Here is a 9,011-nt window from a genome sequence, read left to right on the forward strand (position 1 = left end):
AGGATAATTTGGATCATAAGAGCCTATGGGTGGTGGCAGCTACCCAAACAATGGGTGAGATGGATATTATAATGGAGAGGGTCTTCCAAAGTCAAAGGTTCCTACATTGTCCCTTCGAAAATTAGCCATGATTGTCTCTTTGTTATTGTCTATAATGGCATTTACCAATACTGCATTTCCTGGTTGGTTCATGAAAGCTTCAATGTCAGTAGATGATGGCATAGCTTTCTCTGGGCTCAAGGATGGCTGAGTACTCAAGGGGGGTGAGGGTGTTTGATCCAAATGATAAGGCTCCATTGTTTCTTTCTTCTTGGCTAAGCAAGTGACGGGTGGCATGAAAAATGCTCTCCTAGGGATGAGATGCAAAAAATGCTAGTGGATACAAAAGGGAGGAAGGCTTTTCTATGCAAATGATTTCCCAGGTTGAGGCAAAGCTATATGACAAAACCTAAGGAGGATTGGGTTGGAGATTCTAACTTCAAAGATATGTTGCCAAAGCAACAAAGGTCTGCTTTCCTATGTGCAAGCTTGGTGGTGATTGTGTCAACTTAAGGATAGACTGATGATCCTTTAGGAAGAACACAAGATTGACCACTTGTGGATCCCAACCTTTAGCTCAAGGTGATGAGGGATAACAAGTGGCAAAGCTAGATTACCCTAGACAAAGCTTTGTCAAAGGGATAACCTTGGTGAGATTGGTGGTTTTGAAAGATTTTAGGAATGGAAAACTTTTAGCAAGGTGACAACAATTTTTGAAGGCTTGGATGTGAAGATTTTGGATTGCTGGCTAGATGGTTTGGTCCTAAATGAGATGGATGAGCTAATAATGCTTAAGGGGATAACCTAAGATGGCTAACTTTTCTACAAAGATGACTCTAAGGTGAAGCTTATCCAAGAAGTTGTGGAGAAACAAGGGTGTCTAATCATAGAAATCATGCCTAGTTGGTAAGGCATCAGTAGGATTAACTCCTAGATGTTGGCTAAATTTTATGGTGCGCTCTAACTAGGCCTCTTGAAGTGCTTTGTTGGCAGCTTTATCCTCTGCTTTGTGGAGTTTGGCAATTCGAGGACTTGGTGTTAGTTCCTTTCTCTTGGCTGAAAGTTTTTGGTATGCCTGAGATGGTTTGAGTTTAACTTTGTGGAACTTCTGTTTGGGTTTGGGTTGCTCTAACATCAATTCTTGAATCTGCTTGGCTTTGAGAGACCTCGGTTATTTTTCTTCAACTTGTTCAACTTTTGGAATAGGCAGTGACTACGGTAAGTGTACCCTAAGCTAGGATTGACCAAGTTTGGCAAACATTCATTCAACAAATAAAAAATAAAGCAATAGATAGGAACAACCAGATAGAAGTTTTTGATTCTCAAAATGTGATACTTGTGCTGAGGAGTGTGTATGTTTTACAACTATTTCGATCTGTCACTTCAAACACATTAACACTCTAGATGGTTGTCTACAAGGCTAACAGTTGGTTTAGCTAGGGAGTCCTCGATATACCCAAAGGTACGTAAGGCCCAAATCCGTAGATGAAACTAACAAGATGTCACATAGCTGAGAGGAGCGGTAACCCACTTCTCCTCTTTCACTTCTCAAGGGTATAAAGTTCCTTGAGGCTTAGCCTAAGTGACAAAAATCTTGATTCCAAGAGAGGTGTCTTTCAATTCACCTCCCGATTCTTATACTCCGCCAGAACGCTAGAGTTGAGGTCATCCAAGGGGTGATGAAATCCCTAAGCAGGCCTCCTAAAAAGAAACAAGGTTTTGGATCCTAATCTTATGCACAAATTGACTCTTATGTGTGCTAATCTAGACTTTGCAAGAACAAAAGTAAATCGATCGAAGAATGCAAACAATAAGAAGAGTTAGGGTCAACAAAAGCAAACTCACACGCCTGAAGGCCCTCCACATCAAGTATCAATTAATTTCCTTTAAAACATTCAAGAGTTGGTGTGATTTTTTTTTAAGCCCAAAGCAAAGATGTGTGAGACTCAATTTATCAAGCGCGCACCCGGAGGCCCTCCATGTCAATAGTTGTTCAATTTTAGTGCCCAAACTTGAAGTGTGAACGATTTAATCTAGAGTTTTGGTCATTTAAATTTTTTGATAAAGTTAAAGCAAACGTTCAAAGACCAAGTGAGTGAGTTAGATTGTGGAACATTTAACACCTTTTTCAAGTAGACCCATCCCCATAAATGGCACTGAGATTGCAACCAATGGTTGAATTGATGGGTGATTAGAAAAGAGGTGAGTCCAAGGAACTACTCAAATTGATTTTTGAAAATTTGTATTTAACTTAACAAAGTTTCTTAAATGTCCAAAAATCAAACTTTACCTAAATTGCATGTGGAAAAGAGATTTGTTTTGTTCAATTTTAGAAGCTCCAAATGAAGTGTTTGATATTGCAATGGTTAATTGATCCTTGGCATTCAAGATTGGATTTGTTGTTTTAATCATGCATTCAAGGAAAATTTGATTTTAATCCATGGCATTCAAGAGTGTGTTTAGCAATATGCATTCAAAGACAAGTGATTAAACATTCAAGTTTTTTCCTTTGAGCATTCAAGATTGAGATTTTGTGTGTTGTTTTAAGAACTTTGAAGTGCTTTGTTTTAACCTTAGATCATTCAAGATTGTTTTGGACTCAAAAGTGAAAATGATTCTTTGCACTTTGGTTTTCGTTCAAGATTTTGTGTTCTATTTTGCATATTTTAAGCCCAAAAATGATATTCCTAGATTGTTTTGATGCATGCAAAACCTAAGAAACATTCAAGATTTTGCAACAAGACATTTGTTTGGAACAAATAAGAAAGCTTTTAGGACAATTTTTGGCAACCATTTAGGACTCTTAGTTTTCATGAGATTTTTAAAATAACTTTAAAATATTTGTAAATGAGGTTCATTTTATCCTTTATTGATGCTTTGAGTTTGATTTAGATTTTAGTGTGCACTTAGTGTTGATTTTGAACCTTTTGAAATGGAAACTTGAAGTTCTTTTTAAATTTCCAAAAATGAAGTGTTCCTAACTTTGCATGAATGCATCTAAAACTTTGATGTTGCAAGGATGCAAATGATTGAATTGGTTTAGTTTCACTTGTTAAAAGGCTTTTTTTTTTGCAAATTTCTAATTTTTAATGGATTTAAATATGATTTAGGGGTTCCTTCTTTCAAAAAAAATGGCCAAGATCTCCCACATGAAGAAGAAGAAGAAGTAGATGGAATAAGAAGAATATAGATAAGAAGAGGAAGAAGAAGTCCAAGTGCTTTGTCCACCTATAAGCTTAAAAAATCTACAAACACTATGAGAGAGATTATGAGTTCCTTTGTCTTTTTCATGCTCATGTGGACCTACAAAACCAATTTATATAATCCTACCAATCACAAAAACAAACAAAATTGGCCAAAATTAGCAAATGGCATACAAAACTTGACTAAAAAAGCTAATGAAGATGACCCACGCGGGGTCCCACTGGGTGTGCCAAAATGTATATGAGCAATGTTAGTATGCTAATAGAAACCAAATTTAAATAAAGCTTCTACAAACTAAACAAAATTCATAAACTTTAAGATAGACTAAGATGAACTCTCAATTGAGAATATGAGTCATTAATGGACTCTCTCAATGAGAAGCTCTCTTGTTGAGTGGCTTTGTCTAAATAGATAGGATGTATGCTCAAGCTTATGCTTCAAAAAGGGCTTCAAATGGAGTTGGAATTTGGGTGTGAGTGTATGGTTTTGATGTAAAATGGCTTCTTAACATGGCATTATGACTTTACTTCATGGATTGTGTTATTTTGCAAAGGGGAAGGATCCAATTTATAGTCAAGAGGCTTGAGGGATTGAGGGCTAAGATGCAAGGATGGGAAAAAGCTCATGGAGGGCTCAGATATCATGAGAGGAGAGCACATGCATTGTGCTTCCTTACAGCCAATCAGGGAGTGACACATGTCACAGGGTGAGAGGATGGAGGAAAGGGGAAGGATGAGTCAAAAAAGGAGGCTCAAGGGATAAAATCTTCATAAAAACCCTCATAATGGCTTGTAAGAGCAATAAAAGAGCTTTGGAAGAGTCATTTATGGCCTAGTGGGCTTCATAAAGTTTTATGGTTGGGATATTTTGAAGGAGATGAGAGGAATTTCGACTTGGGCTTAATTAAGAGGGTTTTAAGCTTGCTTATGATTGTGCAAATGATTAGAGGATGGATTATGATGATTTAGGATTAGCTTAGGGATAGGCAAGTGGATGGCATTTAATGAGGGTGGGTGAAGGAGGAGATATTTGTTAACTTTGGCTTGCATTAGTAAGTCTTAACCCATGTTTAGGGAATGTGACAAGGTTAGGAGGGGATTAGGATTAGGTTTAAAGACATCTTCTAGAAGAGTCTAGACTTTGGATTAGGATAAAGACTTTCTAGAATAGTATAGAATTTCCTAGGATGAGGATGAAGACTTTCTAGAAGAGTCTAGAACTTCTTAGGATGAGGGTAAATTAGATTTTTAAGAAATAAATAATGTTTTATTTATTTCAAAAGTTTGGGTTGAGGAGATATTTATTAAAACTTTTTTAATAAACATGAGGATTAATATTTAATCTTAATTAAATATTTTGAGTTGGGATTAGGGGTAGGAAATGATGGGATTAGCCTTTAATAAAAATTAAAGAAAGATTAGAAGATTTTGGAAGAGGTTAGTGGTCTTAAGGAAATTGGCCAAGTTTTGGGCAAAAAATAAATTTTTAAATTTATTTTAAGTTTTTTGGTCAATTTATTAATTAAATAATTAATAAATAAGGAAATAATGTTTAAATAAGATTTAAACATTTTTGGAATGGATTCCTTAATTAAATATTTTTAATTAAGATAAAGGGATTTAATGGCATAAAAAAAAATTTAAATAAATAATTAATTAATTAATAAATGATGATGTCATCAGGAATTTTTCAGAAAATAAAAATACTTTATTTTCTAAAGGTTTTTAGGTGTCTACAATTCCTATTGAATTTTTTGACGAGACAAAAACCCATTATAGGTCTTGCTATTCTGATTTCAAAAATGTAAATTTTATAGTGTTATTAGTTTATTTTCTATTTTTTTCATTATTTATTAATCAAAACTATCTCCTAAACGTTAAAAAGTGACATTCACTAAAACTTTAATAACTTTTTTATTTTATAATTTTTCTTAAATTAATTTATATGTCATCAATCTACATACAATTCTTTTGATGTTAAAAAAAAAAAAATTTGAAAAAAGTGAGATTTTGATCAAATTATGTTGTCCGTACACGAGAGGTTTTAAAATTTACCTTTATAGCCAATTAATAATTAATAATAAAAAATTATTCAATAAAAAATTAAGAAAAAATATTGTCATCAATCTTAAGTGTATTAGGTAACTCCCTTTAAAAGAATTTGCAAAAATTCATTTATTTGTGTCAAATTATGGTGTCCATACACGAGCATGGTATGGTCTTGAAACAGGCATTTTGAAAAAGTGGTTTTTAAAGATCCATACCCAAAAAAAATCTATCATATGGGTGCACAAATAAATTACATATTCAAAAACTAGATTCCAAACACTAAAAATTTTATTGCTGGAGTTTTTTATTATTCAATCTCTAAATACCTCAAATTTTGACATCAATTGACAAAAAATTTCAAAAACAGGAAAAATACTTCCACTTTTTTGCCAAAAGTGAGACCCAACTTCTTGCACTGACCCTTAGTTGTCAACCTTATCTTCTACCACTTTCCAGCTTGTTCTACAAGCTTTTATGAGGCCTTTATATTTGGGCTCTCTCATTGTATTTTCTCAACACATCTTATTTTCATTATAAATACAAATTTCTTGTTTTTCAATATCATCTCTCTCAAGTCCATTTAGGGCTTTCTCCAAGCTCCACCTCTTCCTTCTTGGTTTCCCTTTGACAACTTATGTGTATGCAGGTGATCTTAGTGAGCTATAGAGTTGGATTTCATCAACTCCTACATGGTATCAGAGCCTCCCAGTTGCTTCTTTGCTGAAGATTTTTTAAAGTTGTGATTCAGAGACACAAACCCTAGTTTGTTTGTCATTTTTTCTTTAATCTATGGGAAGAACATTTTTTAAGAGCACTTTGGGCCCAAATGGACACTGCCATTAGATTCAAAAGGCTGTTTGTAGTCAAGATTCATATAAAATTTTCTAATTTTGGTGATAGAGCTCTGTGAGGCAAAAAAAATTTGGTTGCAGGGCCTGCCATATGGTCATACAAATGAATTTAAGAAAAAAAATTATAAAATATTAAATAGGTGCACCACTAGGAAGCCACCACCATCCCACCCAATGGCCATTTCCTTGTAGCCCATGCCTAGCTCACAGGCTACTATAGCTGGCCATTCTGCCATAGGACTCCCACAACCCAGTCACAACTAGTGCACTACCTCCACTGATGACTTTGCCCCCTATGCCCACCTCAGCAACTCTACTACACCTATGCTCTACTCTCCTAGTTCTGCCACCTATTTGTAGTGCTCCACCAACTATACAGCCATGTGGTAGTTTTTATTGATACTTGGCACATTTTGGGGTCACCACATGGCATGGGTGCCACATTGCCATCTGCCACGTGGACCCTGCCACATCCCCTCCACATTAGCCATACCTACCACATGGCATGCCATGTGGCCTTTTTTGCAATGATGGCCCCTAGGCTGTCAGTTTTTTTGAAGTGAAATGTTGATGTTAGCATGACATCAACACTACATCATCAACCCTCCAACACCTCTCTAGGGTCCTTTTTGACCTACAGTTGGTTTTTTGGCCATATTTTAAGCATATAGAGGTATTTTTCTAATTTTAAAGAAGTGTCAAAAAGATGGTTCTAAGACAAAGACATTGGTGCAAGTATTTTCAAGTTCTGATGCAATTTAGTTGCTCTTTTTGCAATTGAAGTCCAAAGTTCTATTTTTGATTCTAACAAGCATATATTTTGCATCCCATGTCCATTTTTTGAAAATGTTATATTTTTGGAAAGATGGTTTTGCCATCTTTTCAGAAATGTGGTCTTTCTTCTTAGATTCTACCCCATGCTCTTTCTATCATGTTTTTGTCATTTTTGCTCTATGGTGGATATCTTGGGTATTCCAAGTCCGAGAATCATTTTCAAGGGATGGGATCCTTTTTTTTGGTCTATACTTTATTTTGTATCAGCTTTTTCCCTTTTCTAATTATTGGCAACATCATTTGTAAGAACTTTTATGTATACACACAGAGATAAAGTGCCACTTGCATTTCGAGTTCATGAACATTGTTTTAAGATAGTTGTACTTGCACTCTTTTTATAAAGCACCATGGGAAGATATTTGTTTTCTATTTTTAGCCTTCTTCCTTTTGTTTTCCCAAGCAGTGTTAGTGTGACCATGTCTTTATAGGTGTTTATACCTCTTCCCCTCTCTTGTCATTCTTGGTTCTATCTATAGAGGATTTTGGCCCACCTTCTTAGTTGCCTATCATCTCACCCTATCTGCATTAAGGGAGGGGGGGGGGGGGGGGGGGGGGGGGGTTATTTTCTTGTTCTAATGCATCCTTGATTTGATAGTTTGATAGTGTGAGTTATTTATTTTATGGTTGATCCTATATACTAGGTGATTGTAGTGGTTGAGTACCTATGCATTTCAGTGAGATGGATCATCTACCATATAGACATGCTTAGTTCATGCCTTCTTCTTCGATGGAAGTTTTTTTAGATTAGTAGTTTCTTTTTTATGATAGATTTTGTGGCTTCTTCATGCTTCAGTGATGCTCTTCATGATCACTCTTTGTTCCTATTTTAGGGGACATTCCTCTAGTTGGAGGCTTCTTCAGTCCTTCACTAGGTTCTTACCTTTGTTTGGGGGAGGGTTTTCCAATGAGGTTTTCTCTCTTTCCCAATTTTTAGAGGTTGCATTTCTTTGCATTGTACATGGGTACCTAACATGGCCTTGTTGCCAGGACCCATTCTTCATTTTCATCTTAGTTTTTGTGAGCTTAAGGCATTACCCTAAGTTTCACTTAAGGGGGGTGTTAGAGGAAATAATTAATTAATTATTATTTATTCTATTTACTTAAGCTCACTTAGGTCAATGCATTTATTTAATATTTAATAATTAATTATTGTAGTGATGAGTTGTTGACAACATGGGAGTTTTTTCCCTTCTAGCATGTTCCACCTTTTTATGGATGCTTAGTTGTCAACTTTATCTTCTACCACTTTCTAGCTTGTTCTACAAGCTTCCATGAGACCTTTATATTCAGGCTCTCTCGTATTTTCTTAGCACATCTCATTTTTATTGTAAATACAATTTTCTTGTTTTGCAATATCTTCTCTCTCTCAAGTAGATTTAGGGTTTTCTCCAAGCTCCACCTCTTCCTTCTTAGTTTCCCTTCGATAGGTTATTTGCATGTAGGTGATCTTGGAAAGATATGGAGTTGGATTTCATGAACTCCTACAAGATCAAGTGTCACTTAGTCACTTATTCACTATAATTAAAGATCGTTCATGTTCCTTTTATGAGTATGCAACAATCATTGATATGTTTGGTATTGGATAGTCAAGATTTTCTTGTTGATGTATCATATAACTAGTGTACTAAGACATGGGTCATTATGTCACATAGTATCTATGTTTAATATACCTATTACTTCTTATGGAGACAAAGAGAAGATGAATGATCTCTAATTTAATCAATGTTTGGAAATAATACCTTAAAAATTGCATATAGTGAAACATGAATGAACCACATCTTAACACTTGTTATTTCCTAACATAATTGTCCCATTTGAAACATGCAAACCTTTTGGTCCCACCCTATCCACATGTCTTCACATCACTTTCTTTCTTTCATTAAAAAACATACACTTTCTTTTGACAAGTATGCAACCAACATAGATTTGGTCTACATCCAATGACTAATAATCAACACTAATATCCTCATGCTTATGTGGACCCACTAGACACATGTGAAATACTCACTCTATCAAATTAGCTAAATAACAAGGA

Source organism: Cupressus sempervirens, chromosome 4 (genome assembly GCF_028749045.1).
Source record: "Cupressus sempervirens isolate cs-2001-9-10 chromosome 4, ASM2874904v1, whole genome shotgun sequence".
Lineage (NCBI taxonomy): Eukaryota > Viridiplantae > Streptophyta > Pinopsida > Cupressales > Cupressaceae > Cupressus > Cupressus sempervirens.